Genomic DNA, 17,473 nt, shown 5'->3' on the forward strand with positions numbered 1-17,473 from the left:
TCCAGCACTCTTAACCACTATACCTAATAGGGTAGAGACTTGAAAAACCCATGGTTTCTAGCTTGTTATTTGCAAAATCCTCATGTGCGATGCAACAGTGGACATGCAGCAAACATGCATGTTCGATGGACTATTTGTCCGCCTCTCTGCTTTAAGTATAGACTGGTTTTTCCCCATCTGGGTGCCCTCCAGATGTTTCAGACTACAACTTCCATCAGCCCCAGCCAGCATGCAGTTGCATGAAGGGCACCAGGTTGACGAAGGCTGATATGTGTCAGTCATTACCTCCCCACAAGCTCTGTTCCCTTAGACCCTTCCTCTATAATACATGTGGGGAACCTGTGGCCCTCCAGATGTTGCTGGACTCCCAACTCCTGTCATCCCTGACCATAAGCCATGCTGACAGGAGTTGCAGCCCAACTACATCTGGAGTGCACCAGGTTCCCTGCCCCTGTCCTATGATTTATACTTCAGTCAATAGGTGTTTTCTCCCAAACTTAAGCCATCCCAACCTGGTTACCTGGAGTAACACCAGAGCGTGGCAGATCGCTGTTCCTTCTTGGCTGTGGTGTCTTGCAGACCTGAACACCGAAGGCCTTGTTTCCGTATGGAATGTTAAGACGGCGAGCATGAAGTTTCCAACCGTTGAAGAAGGACAGCCCTCTTAAAAATAGTAATGAGAGCCAAGAACAAAACAGAACACCCTCTTCCACTTCTGAAACAGAGAAGTGTATTAAAGTAGTGTTCAGAGTCAAGAAAAAATTCTCCCCTCCAAGAGCCTTGGAGCTTTTCCTTCCATCTCATGCCTTTCTTCCTGTGGAAGGTCACAAATGGAGCAGGCTGAGAATGGCATGTTGTACCAAGTGGGCCTCCTGCACCAATGATGCAGCGCCTGATCTGGAAGGCACAACAGTATCATAGGCTTGATTTAAGTGATTGTCTGGAAGGAGTATTTTCCATTGCGAGATACTTGCCTTGGCTACGAGCTGTCGGCAGGTTTTTTTGCTCTTTGTTTTGCTCTGGCTGAATGCTATTCCTTACTGTGTCGGAACTCCTGGCTCATCTCCCAAGGTCCTTGCTCTTCTGTTCTGCCTCTGACACTTTCTAAACCCTGGCCATTTGGGTGTCACTCGGGGGCTAAGAGCGTAAGCTGAGAATCTCCCTGATCTTGACTATGAGCTTGCTAGACAGCCCTATGTACAGCCGGCTCTTATTTCAACCTTGAAGCTTGTTCCTAGTCTACAGCCTGGGGAATAATTTTACTTAGCCAGGATTCTTGTCAGGATTCTCAGGCAAAGGTACACTTTTAAAATATTTTAAGGGAGGAACCGAAAGTCATTAGCAATGTACCTGGTTTGCATGTAGAAGGTCCCATATTCGGCCCCTGGAGATCTTCAGTTGCAGTGGATTCTCAGGTAGCAGGTGATGGGGACCTCTTTCTGCCTAAGACCCCGGTGAGCCCGTTGGAGTAGATAACGGGGCTAGATGGGTCAATGGCCTAGCCTGGTACAGGGCAAGCGAGGTCTTTTTTCATTTATAGGCTTCAGAAGTTTTAGAAGTGGGGAACCCCCCGTGGTCCTCCAGATGTTGTTGGACTACAACTCCCATCAGCCCCAACTACTGGCCATGTTGGCTGAAACTGATGGAAGGTAGAGTCCAACAGCATTTGGAGGAGCCCCCATAGGTTTTCCATCCCTGTGTTAGGAAAGTGTTAATTGCCTTGTTGGGATTATCAGCTATCTCAGATTTATTGCCTTGGACAGCAACTTGCCTCCCCATAGTGCCTTTTAAAGCCACAGTCTTGGGATGCCTTGTTCCCTTGTTGAAAGGAACCAGTTCCCTCCTATCACTGGACCTTTTTCTCTGTCACTCATGGCAGTGGTGACTGGCATATCTCTTCCATCCACAAGCCAAAAGCTTGTGGCAGGTAATCTATTTTAATTCTAGCTGCACGCACACACCGGGGGGGGGAGCAATGTTTTAATTGCTTCTGAAAGATGCTGGAGTATTGGTAGCTTCCCATGAATACAGAACTGACATCCAGAGAGCCTCTCAATTGGCCATCTTTGTTGAGTTTGATGTGCAGGAGACCTTATTTCCTTTGTGAACTGAGGGGCCTTAGATTGGGATTAGGGCAACTTTACGTGTGATGACCTGCCTTACCCATCTGCATAGGCAATTGCATGAAAACCCAGGTGGGCTGCTTAACAGCCCGCCTATGCAATGCATATGCCCCCAGCGTGTATAATAACCCTCTCATTTCTACATAATTGCTTACATGGAGGGGCTGATGTGTAGCAAGATAATTCTGTCTGAAGCAACTTAAGAGGACCCGAGCTCAAACGGCATGTTGCCATGTGGCCTTTGGGGAAGGGGTGTAGCTTAGTGGCAGAGCATCTGCAGTGCGCACAGAAGATCCCAGTTCCAGTCTCCAGACAGTGCTGGGGATGTCCCTTGTCTAGAAACCTGGAGAGTCACTGCCGGTCAGTGTAGACAGTACTGAGCAAGAGGAATCAGTGGTCTGACCCGGTGTAAGGTAGCTTCCTATTCTCCTTCTGTATGTTCCTGCCTTCTAACTTTAGCTGTTCATCTGTGAAATGGGAATATGGCCCATCCTGCAGGGTTGCTGTAAGAATGTGTATTTGTTGCAGTCATATTTTGGTAGTTTTAAAACAGAGGCAGGAAATCGGAGGTTGGAGGGGGCTCCAGAAGTTGTTGGACTCCCACCCACAGCCAGCATGTCCAGTGGTCGGGATGAGGGGAGTTGGAAGTTCAGCAGCATCTGGAGAACCCCACAGGCTTCCAGAAAAACTTCCTAACTGTTAGAGCCATACAACAATGGAACCAATTACCTAGAGAGGTAGTGGGCTCTCCGACACTGGAGGCATTCAAGAGGCAGCTGGACAGCCATCTGTCACGAATGCTTTGATTTGGATTCCTGCATTGAGCAGCGGGTTGGACTTGATGGCCTTATAGGCCCCTTCCAACTCTTCTATGATTCCATGATTCCTTACCCCTGTTCTAAAAGTTTCTGAGCCACGTGATGAAGCTTCAGACTACGACAGAACTGTCACTGGAATGTGGCCCAGCTCTTGTTGATGGTGGTGGCATTGGTAGTGGTGGGGAATGCAAAAGGAACAATTTTGGGTTAGCAGTTTGCATGCGTGATAGGGAACTCTTTTTTATTTTTTGCAGGGCTTACTGTTGCTGATGTTCACTTCCTTCCCTGCAGCTGGTGCAGTTGGGTCATAAGCAGTATTTAAATGTGGGATTTTAGCTTGTGTGCTGTTTTCTGGAGCTCGATGTAAATGCTGAATATGCTATATGATGGTATCTTCTGAAGAATGGCTCTCCTGAACTGGCAGGCACTCATATTAATGGGGCTGTCTGCTGTCTGCTTCTTTGTACAGATTGTTCCACAAAGGGCTGCTTTTGCAAATGCTTTAGAGCAGCTGTAGCCACCCTGATACCCTCCAAAGACTCCTATTATTCCTGACTGTTGGCCAGGCTGCATGAGGCTAGTGGGAGCAGTAATCCAATAACATCTTGCGGGGACCACCTTTCCTATCCCTGCTCTAGAGGCTGAATCTTTGGACGAACCCCTAGAGGCACGCCTTTCTGTGTTGCTCGCTTACTCACACATATACATATACTAGGGGCTTGGCCCTTGCATGCTTTGCACACCAACCCCACCACCTAACCCCAGGAATGGGAACTGCAGGTATCTCCCACCTCCTCATCAGCCTCCCCAGCTGCCGCCACCCCACTCACTTAATGCCAGCCCACTCGTGCTCCTTGGTCAGTTGTCAAGCCTCCCCCTCGCCTCCCCCCACACATCATCAAGCTTCCTCCTCTCTGTGCCCCCCAGTTGGCAAGCTTCCCAGAGCTGGCCGGGCCTGTCATTCCATTGTCACACTGTCTGTGGCCAAGTGGACTGAAGGTGACAATTTCAGGACTTACAAAAATATTATATAGTTAGATTCTGTAGCCCCCTCTTCGTTTCTCAGGCTCTTCCTCTGTTTTTCTTCCTAGTATGTATGCATCTGAAACATACACGCTTAGCATTTCTTATAGTGCTGAAATAGATAATATTGTACAGTGGCAGCCATTTGCAAAGCCCAGTGTTGTCTTAAATCTGTAAGTCTTGGGTCAGCCAGAAGATCCTTTGTCTCTGACCTTCTGACCCCTAATGAACTTAACCCATCTTTACTGTGGGTTATGATAAAACATTTTGCCTGCTCACCATGTTGTAGAAACAATTATAGAGTAGTGTATGTATTGACTGTCTCCTCCTGCTGATCTGAGCTCCTGTGGTGCCATGGAATGTTTATGAACATTCTGCATTTTGTTCAGTGCACCGGTGTGTGTGGGGGGGTTCAACTCATAACAAGTACTTTTGGGTGTGAAGAAGAGTGGAAAGTTCTATGTGGCTGAATGAGGAAAAGCCTTTAAGAAAAGCAGGGAAGGGTGGTGGGTGTGTGCAGGGCTGTGGAGTTATGGAGTCGGAAGCAATTTTGGGTGGAGTCGGAGTTGGTAGAAATGTTCCGACTCTGGCTTCAAAGTAAATTTTGATTGACAAATTTTTTAAAATATAAATTCCAAATGTCAAAGAAGCTTCCCATGAAGTCAGCTGTAGTTGAGCATTTCACCATAACTCAAGATGGAAAACATTTTGTGTGTCAGTGTATACACAGGACCCACATGAAGACAAACGCTGAGATGCCAAGATCAGCGCTTATTCAGGCAGCGATAAGAATGCTCCTACGAGAGCTTCCAATTTAAAAGGACATTTACAGCCCTTTCCAGGGCTGTGGAGTTGGAAGCAATTTTGGGTGGAGTCGGACAGTAGAAAAATAGAGGAGTTGGAGTCGAAGGTTTGGCGTACCAACTCCACAGCCCTGTGTGTGTGTGTGTGTCTGGTCAGATAGTTTGTGGAATGAGCTGGCTTGAGATGCGAGACTGTAGGTCACCAGTAGTGGCGTAGTAGGGCTTGAAGGGATAGTCTTATGACTGACTCATTGGGCAGGAGAGTTCTGTGCTATTAGTTGCTTCTGTGGGATCTTTGATATGTTACCTTGGGGTTTTTTTATGGCTTTAAAAGATGATTAAACAAATACATGGAGAATAAAGCTATCAGATGGCTACAACCCATGATGCCTGTTGGCGGCAGCATCCTTCTGAATACCAGTTGCTGGAAACCACAGGAGGGGAGAGTGCTCTTGCTCTCAGGTCTTGCTCGCGTCCTTCTCATAATAGGCACCTGGTTGGCCTCTGTGAGAACAGGAAGCTGGGCTAGATAGGCCATTTTCCTGATCCAGCGGGCTCTTCTTATGTTCTTATCTTATTTTGTCCACTTGCTGCTGTGGCTGCTACTATTGCTGCTGCCATTTATTCTCATTGTAGTTCGACTTGGCACGCCTTCATAAGCACCATGTGCTTTTGTGCATCTGCGATCTGTTAAGATTGCAGATCTCCAGTATCGCTTATCTTCTTTCCAGTCTCTTCCAACTTACTTGAAAACAGTGAGCGTTCCCTCCCTACATCACCTTTGCCAAGCATCTCCTTGCAGAACTTGAGATCTATATCCTTTATTACAGGGATTTCCAAACTGTGGTCCGCGAGTTTCATTCAGGTGGTCTTTATCTGTCTTAAACCACGGAAGGGGAACTTGCGGCCTTCCATTGGTGTTGAACTTCAGCTTCTATCCGCCCCAGCCAGCATGGCTAATGGGCAGGGATTATGGAAGTTGTAGTCAAACAACATTTATTATTATTATTATTATTATTATTATTTGATTTGGAGAGCTGCAGGTTCCTTACCTCTCATGGAAGTCAGTTCACACTGGGGTGTGGGAGAATTTTTATACCACATCATTAGCATATGTGGCACTTCCATAGACAACCGATATAGTCAAGGTCCCTGCCCCCAAGGAGCTTGCAAATAGCTCAAGAAAAAATGTAAGAGCATAGGAAGCTGCTTTGCCCTGAATCCCCATCTGTGCTCGACCTTAGAGCAGGATCATGTCACTTTCCACAGGTATGGCTTCCCCCAAAGAAGTTTGTTAAGGATGCTGAGAGTTGTTAGGAGACTCCGAGTTCTCTTCGGAAGAAGGATTGACTCTTAAACCACTTTGGAAGCTGTAGCTGTGTGATGGGAATAGGGGTCTCCTGACAACTCTCAGCACCTTTAACAAACTGCTTTTTTGTTTGTTTGTTTATTAGATTTATATCCCGCCCTTCCTCCCATAGGAGCCCAGGGCGGCTATAGTTCCCAAGATTCTTTAAGGGAAGCCATGACTGTTCAAAAGCTGAATGATCCTAGATCCATCTTTGTCGCTAGAGGTCCAGGTGACCTCAGTGGCTAGCAGTGCCTTTTACCAGCTTTGGCTGGTAAGACAGCTGCGGACATTTCTGGACCGGGATAGTCTGACCACTGTTGTCCATGCACTGGTAACCTCCAGGTTGGATTACTGTAATGCGCTCTATTTGGGGCTGCCCTTGAGGTTGGTCTGGAAGCTGCAGCTGGTGCAGAATGTGGCGGCAAGGCTGCTCACTGGGGTAGGGTATCGCCAACATGTCACCCCGCTGCTGAAAGAATTGCACTGGCTGCCCATTAGCTACCGGGCCAAGTTCAAGGTTCTGGTTTTGGTGTACAAAGCCCTATACAGCTTGGGACAAAGATACCTGAAAGACCGTCTTACCCCTTATATGCCCAGTCGATCACTGCGCTCTGCAGGCGAGGGCCTCCTGCTGATACCATCTTATCAGGAGGTCCCTTCCACACAACATAGGAAGCGGACATTTAGTGTGGCGTCACCTACCCTTTGGAATTCTTTCCCCTTAAATATTAGACAGGCGCCATCTCTGTTATCTTTTTGGTGTCTACTAAAGACATTCCTCTTTCAACAAGCCTTTTAAGTAGAAACCATATCCCAGTCTGCATCTGTGTTGGAATTGCTTTAAAATATGTTTTTAACCCTTTTCTTTCTTTCTTTTAAAAAGATGTTTTTAAAGCTTTTTAAAAAAATGTTTTTAAAGATGTTTTGTTTTAATATATTTTCAAGTCTGTTTTTTGATGTTTTAAAGTGGTTTTAGTACTTCTGTTTGCTGCCCTGGGCTCCTGCTGGGAGAGAGGGCGGGATATAAATCTAATAATAAATAAATAAAATGATACTGCTTTAAACATGTAGTGCAGATGAGGTCTAAGTCAGACCATCAGTCTATTTAGCCCAGTATTGTCTTCACTGCTGGGCAGTGGCTCTCTGGGGGCTTGGGCAGGAAATGTTTCCCAACCCTTCCTGAAGATGCTGGGAATTGAACCTGGCACCTTCTGCCTGCAAAACGTCATCTGTACAACCCTTTCCCTTGTTACTCTGCATGTTTGCTCACAGAAGCTCTTCAAAGGAAGAGTGTGATTACAAATAAAGAAACCAAATCCTTAAAATTAAGGCTGCATCAGTGAGTTGAATCTATGGTTCCAGACCACCTGAGCTAGATCAGCGGTTCTCGACTTTTCTTTTTGCGGACTCCTTGAAAATTGCTGGGGGTCTCATCAGACTACCTAGTAAACTCCACCCACCCCAGTACCAGCACCGTTGTGAGAACCTGTGTTGTGTTATGAAAATGACAAGTCCTAGGCAGGGTCGCTGAGAAGAGACCCTTTAACTTGTATATTCCTTGGGGAAAATATTATCATGGGCCCTACCCCATTAATTTTTTAAAAAGCTGCTCCCTGTTAAACAGGCAGCAGATGAATATTTAGTGCAAGTATGATTCCTTTTTAAAGCTGCCGCGGCCACCACCAGTTTAAGCGGCGTCTCAGTCCTTTCTCATTTTAGAGGGCGGGGCTGCTGCTACATTGGACCTGTGGCCTTCCCAAAGTCGCTGGACTCCAGGCTCCCATAATCCCTGCCCACTGGCCATGCTAGCTGAGACTGATGGGAGCCCAGTGACATCTGGGAAGGGGGCACGTTGCCCACACCTGTCCCACATCATGCACAGACATCACCTGAGAACACAGTGTGCTTGGGTGGCCAACCACTGCTTTGCAAAGGAGATCTGGGGAGGATTTTGAGATTCTTCTGCAAGGGGTAGGATTGTGTTGCTGGAAAACTGGTTGGTCCAGAAATGGAGGCATCCCCAAGTTTGGTGCTTGAGAGATCTGCTTGAGACCGGTGGCTTGTTACTGAGGGAGCACCCTTACATAAATAAAGAGCCTTATACAAGGCATGGGGGAGGCGGGGCTTGGCTCCTGGTTCACACGGGGACACAGTGGATCTGAGCACTGAACTCCACAGCCTTGAGCCTCCGTGCTGATGCCTCATGCTGTAAACGGGGTCAGTGCTCCCAAAATGGCAGGAAAATGATAATGATCAGAATTACCACATATTTAATGAAAATTAACATTCAGTCATATAAAGGGATGACAAATGCAACCAGCTATAATGTCTTTCTCATTTTGCTCCAGTTTGTACATGGCATATGTAATGACAGCTTGACAGAAACCAGCATTTTCATTTATGAGCTTATTTATTTTAGGGAAAACGAACAGCAGAGTTACTCCTTCCGGGCAAAAGAGGAGGATCAGGAGGTCTAGAATAGCTCCTGGAACCAGCGAAGATCAAAATTTCTGAAAGGCAAAGCCGCCTCTGTCTTAGTAAGAGCATAAAGGCAATTGGGGAGAAGGCAGTAAAAACAAATGTACCTTCACCATATTTATAGCACAAGCGGTTTTTCTGTGCAGAATCTTTTGAGGGTTTGACAATAATTGTATGCCTTTGATCTTTCACTGTCTCTCGATGCCCAATTACTAGAAATGGGTGAGAGCTTCAATGTAAGAACCATTTTTATGATGTTTTCTTTGTCTTGAGCATCCAGCAATCTGAAATATCAAGAGGCTTTTTAAAAAATGGCACCTTTACTTAATGGCAGGAAAGCAACAGGTATCTTGCCCACAGAAGCACCTGCGTGCATTGACTAGCAGGCTGATTGTGGGACTGGCAATTGCCAGCACAGCTCTCCTGCATCATTTTAAAAGCCCCAAGAAGAAAGGCAGCTCCCTCCAGCAACACATGTGGCTTCTGGTTAGGTACTGCAGGGGAAGGCTTTGTGCAGAATAAATGTGTGGGCTTGTTAAGTCTGGGTCCCTCTTTTGAATGAAGTGGGCTCTAGGCTACAGAAGCTAATACCTTAATATATTGCATTAGCCCTTCCTGTGCCACAAGACTCTTGGTGGTTTTTGCTGCAACAAGCTAGCACGGCTGCTCCTCTGGAAACTCCTTGAAAGAGTTTGAGATGGAAATGGACTGCCTTCAAGTCAATCCCAACTTATGGCGACCCTATGAATAGGGTTTTCATGGTAAGCGGTATTCAGAGGGGGTTTCCCATTGCCTCCCTCTGAGGCTGAGAGGCAGTGACTGGCCCAAGGTCACCCAGTGAGCTTCATGGGGGGGTTCGAACCCTGGTCTCCCAGGTCGTGGTCCAACACTCTTAACCACTAGGCCACACTGGCAAGAGTTTGCTTGCTTCAATATGGAAGTGACTGTTCTGTCGAAACACTGTACATGTTCTTTCCCCTAACTGCAAACAAGCTATGTTTTCCTCCAGTGACTCCAGAGGGTATCTGCTGTTAAGTTGCATCCTGGCTGAATTCCTTATGTGCTAATGGCGACATGCTTTTTCACATCTTAGCTTTGTGATCTACTTCCTGAGATGCACTTAATTTTTTTCTGAAGCGTTTTTGCAACATCCAGGTGTATTTTATTTAGATGATAGAATTCCAACAGAAAGCGAGAGAGAGATATGTATATATATATATATATATATATATATATATATATATATGCATATGCATATAGATACACACATAGAGAGACTATGCATATATATGCATGCTACAGTTCAGTGGCAGACCATTTGCTTTTCACGCAGAAGGTCCCAGTTTCAATCCTCAGCATCTTCAGGTGCGGCTGGAAACATACTCTGCTTGAAACCCTGAAGAGCTGCTGCCAGTCAGTGTAGCTAACACTGGGCTAGGTGCGCCAAGGATCTGACTCAGGGTAAGGCAGCTTCCTCCGCACGTGGGAATAGATGAGCTTCCTTGACAGCAGGGAAACTTGGAAGCTAAAGATTAGTGGGGTGCCCCTGTCACCAGATTACGTGGAAATGGCTTGTTTGCAACTTCCGACATGAAGGATTTGGCCATTGTAACGTTTCAGCGTGCACAAGATTTGGTGTGGCCTATTCGGCAATCTGTAGTTCTTGCCTTCTCACTTTTTGTGAGTAGGTGGAGGGGCTGCTGCTGAGCTGTTGTAGAGTTTTAAGGCAACCACAGAAGGAGCTTGTGAGTGGCTGAAACAAAACACTTTAGATCCAAGCATAAACAAAACAACTTGGTTGTTAATAAACAGACAGGAGTAACAAGCCAACAACAGCCAGTGTGGTGTAGTGGTCAGAGTGCTGGACTACGGCCTGGGAGACCAGGGTTCCAGTCCCCACACAGCCATGAAGCTCACTGGGTGACCTTGGGCCAGTCACTGCCTCTCAGCCTAACCTACCTCACAGGGTTGTTGTGAGGATAAAATGGAGAGGGAGGAGAACCATATGCTTGAGCTCCTTGGAGGAAAGGTGGGATACAAATGTAATAACAAGAAGAGTTGCCTTCTCCCTTCTGGTGCATCATCTCATTACACTCTAGCAGGACAGAAGTTGCTGCAAATATCTGCATTATTTTTAAAAAACTGGAATACGATACTTGGCATATTAATTTAGTATTGGAAATGGTTTCAAGTGTTAATGCTCATCAAAGAGCACCTGTCCCTCCCGTAAGTAAGCCACCGAAGTAGGTGCATCAGAACTGCGAGTTGTGGAGTCCTCTCTGGACCCGAGTCTTTGAAGAAATACGGCACATCACGGCCTCAGTTCCAGAGAGCACAACTCGCAGTTCTGAATCTTTTTGTAGGAGTCAATAAAGATCTCAAAAATAAATCATAGGCTACTTACTAACAGCCGCTAGGATTACAATTGCAACTTATTGGAAGTATCTAAGTGGAACCACCTTGGAGCATTGGTATCAAAAGGTCTGATACTTGGCTTTCGTGGAAAAATTAACAACTAAACTTCGGTTAGCTCAAGGTACAACCCAAACAGACACATATTTAGACACATGGTACCCGTTTGTAGCACCCATCAACCAAAATGAACATGGGAAAAAGCCACCCGCATATTACGCTCATATTTGGAAGTTGTTATGATAACTTGGAGTTGTTTAAAAATTTCATTAATTCACCATTGACATTTGGTTATTGTCTTCCTCAGTATGTTCTGTAAAAGTTTTGGCTGAGAACCTTTAACATCCACAAATAATAGATATGGAGACAGAATGTTTGTAAAATTTATAATCTAGAAAGTGCCAGGACAGGCAAGTGTGGGGTACGTTGGGGGGGGAAGGGTTAGTTATTTGTTATATTTTATTTATGCCTCTCTATTTCCCACAGTTCTATTGGAAATGGAAGATGTTTAATTTGAAAATCAATAAAAAATATTTTAAAAAAAGAAGCCCAACACCCTTCAACAAGAGCCTGGTGCAAAATAGCACAGACTTAGAAACAAATAATTATGAGCCAGAGATTTGTTTTCGGTGCCAGAAGTGAACCGAGTTAACAGTCCTTTCTCACAGAAGTCCACTCATGGTAGCTTCATTTCAGAAACCTAGTTTAAGTGAGAATAGTCATCTTGTTGCTATTGTTAAACAGTTGAGAGTCAGAAATCCTTGCTGATCTACTGCAGATCTACCAGGAGATCTACCAGGAGATCCATATCTCTTTATTATACCCACCTTTGTCAGGGTGACTTGACTCTGGTCCTCCAGTTCTGAACCCAGGTTTTCCATCTGCAGAAACCCCCCAAAACCTACCCGACTAGTTGAGTGACAGTTTCCCCAAACTTTGTTTAGTTTTTCACTTGGCCTCCTTGGCATCTTGTCCATGCTACAATTTTAAAGGTCTCTTTAAAAAACACCCCGTATTAACTGCAAGACACCTTGTGGCACAGTTTTCTGTAATCTGCTACCCTAGAAGCAAACATTTTTCTTTGAAAGAAGTACAGTTAGATGTATTCTGAGCCAGCGCTGGCTCAACGTATAGTTCGGGGAAAGGATACTCAGCACTACCATATAGTTACTGACCCCAGAAATGTGCTATTCTGGCAAATGTTTGCAACGAACCTTTATGTCAACTTTTTTGTATATGTACACAAAGACTGTCCTCGGTGTCCCTTTCCTTATTCCTTGAGCTGGAAATGCTGGTTCTGTAAGTAGATTTAAAATAAACCAACTCCTGTGTTTTTGCTTGTTGTGTGGGGCACCTCTGTGCCTGCCTGCGTTGTGGGACAAGCTCTGTGGGGTTATGTGTGTTCTTTTTCCTTCCCTCATCCCCAATTCTCTTTCTCACATATTCAGAGAGAAATTTGGCTGCCACATTTTTTCCTCTGGCACAAAAGCAGTGACTGGGCATTTTTCTGTTGATGCAGCACTAGATCCACACACGATTGTAATGTACAGCTTTTTAATTTTTTAAATATATTTTTACCCAAGTGTCTCTTTACGATTTTCCTGTGGGAAACTTGAGCCCTAAAAGGAAATGAACACAGCTAAAGGAGCTGGGGATCACTTGGGGATTCACTCTTATTTTTAGAATCGGATTTATTGCCATATTTGGCCTGAAACTATGTAATACTGGAGCCTTCTTGTAGTGCGGCCGGCCAGTCATTCTCACCTGGTCTCAGTTGGACTTGGGTTCAAGGTATTTGGTGGAACTTGGGCAAAAGGCTGACTGATAGTAAATATTATTTTTCCACAGAAAGCTAGCCATGACTCTGTTGGCTTAGAAATCCTGCATTTCCCATGTATAATTTCTAGCAATGAGGAGGATTGAGCTTTGCAAGACAGAAACATTTATTTTTTAAAAATTATTATTCCCATGTGCAGTTCTCCATACAACCACTCACTCCCAAAACAGAACGAAGAAATGCTTCTTTGATTCAGTTTCTTTCTCCCCAAAAGGAAAACCAGAGCAGCATCTCATTAAAATCCACAATGCCCCCAGCAGATCTGTATGTCTCCTAGTTTAGTGCTTGCCACCACAACCATCGCAACTTTTAGAAGTCTTTCACCAGCACTGGAGTTTCTCCAGAGCCTTACGCATTCATGGTAGTTGCTCTTGGGCAGCTCTCCTTTCAAGAAAGTATGCACAGGAGAAGTTCCCAGGCAGTGTTGGTCCTTGGTCTGCCTTTAAGGGTCTCCAGCAGATTTTGTGGTGAGGAGGGGGCAGCCGCCCTTTGGCACATGGACTGTAAACCCAGTCTTTAAATGTTGGTGTGACTTAAGAATCCAAAATAAAGGAGGGATGGAGAACCTGTGGTGTGCTCCAGATGATTTGTACTCCATCTGACTGTTGGCCACGATGGCTGGGGCTGATGGGAGCTAGACAACGTCTGGAGTGCAACAGGTTTCCCAGTTGTTGGGGGGGGGGAAAAGTATTTTAAGAAACTCTGATTGGATTATTCACTGAATCAGGCCAAGGTCTCTCTAATCCTGTGTTCTGTTTTCCAGTAATGGGACTTCTTTCTCTCCCCAAACATCTGGTGGTTAGAAGTATACTGCCACAACAGGGAGGTTTCATTCAGCCATCATGGCCATGAATTTGTCTCAATCCTTTTTTTAGCTACCTAAGCCAGGGATGGCCAACATGATGCCCTCCAAGTATTGTAGTCTAGCATCATCTGTGGGGCACCTCAGTGGTTCCTCCCGATCCAAACCAGTATCATTCACCACACTGTGTAGCACTGAGTCTTCTGTAAGCTGGGGCTATGTGTGGAATTTATCTTCAACTCTGTTAAACCTGTCTTGCACTGACTTCCGTCCTGAGAATGGTCTGGGACCCTGGCAGAACCACAGGCATAAAGAGAGGGAGCCAAATATTTTCCTGTCCCCACCCACGTTAATCCCACAAGCTTTCTTCCCACCACTCATGAGACATATATAAGGCTGGATTAACCATTTGGGCTGATAATTATTTTAAGCCCCTGGTTTATTTACTTTTTATTTGTTTTATTTTTTACATTAATATCCCACCTTTCCACCAGGGAGGTCAAGGTGGCGTTCGTGGTACTCCTCCCACTCTGCAGTTCATCCTCACAACAAACCTGTGAGGTAGGTTAGGCTGAGAGGTGGTGACGGGCCTAAGGTCACCCAGCAAGCTTCATGGTGGAGTGGGGGTTGGAACCCTGGTCTCCCAGCTCCTAGTCCAGCACTCTAACCACTACACCACACTGGCGGTTGTTGGCTTTGTTACTCCTGGCTGTTTATAAACGACCTAAAGTCGTTTTGTTTATGCTTGGACCTAAAATGTTTTGTTTCAGCCACGCACAAGCTGGGCGGGGATTTGAACCTTGGCCTCCCAGCTCCTGGTCCAGCACTCTAACCGCTACACCACACTGTCTCTCAGTTTCCCAGCTCCGCCATGAAGCTCACCGGGTGATTGTGGGTTGCTCTCTGAACATACAGGGAGGCTCTTCTGAGAACAGGCCCTATCCCCGTTAGAGTGAATGGGGTACTGTCCCACAAACCTGTCTGCTTTCACCAGTCCCCAGCTGCCTGCCTACTTACTTATAACTGGCCCGGGGGTGACGCACTGGCTGTCAAGTCTCTCCTCCTTACTGCCTTTTCAGCAGGGAGGAGACATGGGGGCAATGCTGGGATGAGTTGGCTCTGCCTGTCAGTTGGCTCTGGCGCCACCTACTGTTTGCCTCCCTGCCTTCTGCGCTGCACTACCAGTCCCAATGGGCTCCAGCCACCACTGGGTTTTAGGGAGGGAAGGGAAACCCATGCACATATTCCATTTTGAGCCACCTTAGAAGAAAGAACCACAGCCAAACACAATAAACTGATTGAGGAGATGTGCAACGCAAATGATTTTTGTTTGAAGGGTTTTTTTTATACATTGTGCTAGTTTTAGATAATTTGCCTTTATGACAATTATTATTGCTATTATGACTCTGTTTGTACACTTAGGTCCTTTCTTTCTGTTGGCTTTGGACCCCTCAGACCCTTCCCCTGAGCCTAGCCGTGCTGGGAATGGTCTCTGATGGCTCCACTGGAGCCCGGCTGCATTCACCCAGCAGGCTTCCACTCCGCTTTCTTTGCCCCTTTTTTTCCTTCTTCCTGCCATTTATCGCTTTCTACATTCAATCCCAGTTTGGGCAGGGTGTGTGCACTCATGAGGGTTTCCTTTTGCTTTGCTTCCCTAGCCAGCTCTCCACCCCCATCCCCCTGGAAGCCTGAGAAATGGCCTGGCCAGCCAATTCTCACAGAAAGGTATAAAAATAGGACCCAGAGAGGCCATACACAAAGGTTGGGCTGCACTTGTTTGTACCACCAATCCCTGGTTGAAAACACACACACACACATTTTAAAATGTTATCATTTCGGTACATTTTTTCCTTTCTGTCCCTAAACGAAGTGTTCCAGTTGCAAGGGAATGCTTAGGAAATGGTGCCAAAACTCTCCAGCCAAGCCTTAACGCCGCTGCCAGCCTAGGAGAGGCATGCTGCTATTGCATTGAAATCTGAGGACCATCGCAGCAACCTGGTCTCGAACTGCCCCCTCCTGCCCCTCAGTTTGCTGCTTGCCACTCAGTGGGTGCGTCGGCGTCTCATCTGACAGTGACGTGCCCAGTTCCTTGTGAGGCTATTTTTTTTGCCCCTCAGAAGCCACCAGGCGAGGAGTTTAGAATTTGTTGCCGCTTAAAATAATACTTCAGGATTTGGAAATAGTTAACGTGTCCTCTTGCCTCCCGGTTATGTGCTTCAAGCGAAGTCCACCTTGAACAGCTGGATATGAAGCGATTGCATTGTTAAGGGTGGCGACTGAGAGCCAGGCATCAGAAACCCACAAATATTGTTCATATTAATTTGGCAAGGCCAGTGAGATCATGCTTGGGGAGGGAGGGTCATTTTCCCACTTTGTTCAAATAGCCCATCAAACATCCTTGTAATCATCCTGTCCGAAGCCAAATTGGCATATCTGCATAGAATTTTCTGCAGAATTAATTTTGCTTCTGATAAGGCCTTTTGAAAAAGGGGGTGGTGGTGGTGGTGAGGACATAGTTGACAAGGAGTTCTGCAGGCACAGAACTCCCACCTTGTAGAAGATCACAGGCCCGATTTGCAGCTAAAAGGGCTTGGTAGCAAGTGATGGAAAAGTTTCCTGAGGAATCCCTGCCAATCCAGAGTAACCAATACTGGTCTAGAGGGAGAATAGCCTGGCCTGGCATAAGCTTCCTATGTTACCACGACCCCATAGCAGAAATCCTGCACATCTCCCTTCTGGCTGCTGTGATTTTTTTACAAAATGTTGCCTATGTTACTTCTGCAGCCATGAGGGATAGAAGCATGATTTGAATAAAGTAAGTGGGGCGCTTATCTGGTTTGAATTCTGCAATGAGTTGTGAACCTTGCAGCTGTGGCAATGCATTCTTGAGTGCAAGGAAATGTGCACTGATCTGCCTGCAAGCATCAGCAGAGCCCCCCGCTGGAGTGTGACGCTGGGTGGTGTGTGCAAGGTAGAGTCATTGTTTGTCATCTGTTGGGCTCAGAACTTGGAGAAGGGCTGCAAGACTTTAAGAGTCAGAAGGGAAACTAGAGCCTCCATTGTGAGTGCACGCAGAGCTAATGCTGGGAGCGGTTGACCGTGCAAACAGAACAAGTTGCTGGATGGTATAAAATGTGCTTGCTGGTGGGAAGCCTTCCCAGGAGAGAGGGAGGGTGAGGCCCTCAGCCGTCTGGGTGGAAGGGGAAAGAAACCTGGTGAGCCCTCCATAGACTATGAAAAGGAAGCCAGAGCCTTGGTTTCTTTCACTAATGTAAAAGTGACATCCTGACTTGGCAAGGGAATCTGAATCCACACACACAGAGCGGGCTCCATTGAGCTGTCTGGACTAGTCTTTTGATACAGATCAGGACCAGAAACCTCATCCAGGACCAGTAGCTAGTGCTTGAGTAGCCTTGACTAGAGCTGGATTGGGACCAGAAAGTGGGGGAAATCTAGTATCTTAAGCTCCCGCCACCCATCCTCCCTGTCCTAACACCTACTAAATGCTTATGGCGGTTGTCTTTGTAGATTCCTCCTCTGCACTGGACTTGCACGTAGAAATGAAGGATCCTAACGAGAGTGCGAATTGACAGTGTCTTCTTGCCTTTTTCCTTGCACGCTCTTTTTTTTTTATTTAAAGGGAAAATTTATCTCTGATTCATGCTGGCTCGTCCCCCAACACTGCAGTTTTTTTGGCGTGTGCTTGTGGGTTCTGTTTTTCCACAGAGCAGTTCGCTGCCCTCACCTTCTGGTTCCCAGGTGTCACAAGACTGTAGCTGTAGCCACGTCTGTTTCTTTGGGCTTAACGGGCTCCCCAATCTCTTTC

At 46.2% G+C, this 17,473-nt stretch overlaps 1 protein-coding gene across 1 annotated transcript in view; it reads left to right on the forward strand.

The window, feature by feature from the left end:
* Window positions 1-17,473, forward strand: part of RABGAP1 (RAB GTPase activating protein 1) — a 130,517-nt gene that overhangs the window by 67,953 nt on the left and 45,091 nt on the right. The window lies entirely within an intron of this gene.

This window comes from Rhineura floridana, chromosome 20 (genome assembly GCF_030035675.1).
Source record: "Rhineura floridana isolate rRhiFlo1 chromosome 20, rRhiFlo1.hap2, whole genome shotgun sequence".
NCBI classification, from domain to species: Eukaryota; Metazoa; Chordata; class Lepidosauria; order Squamata; family Rhineuridae; genus Rhineura; species Rhineura floridana.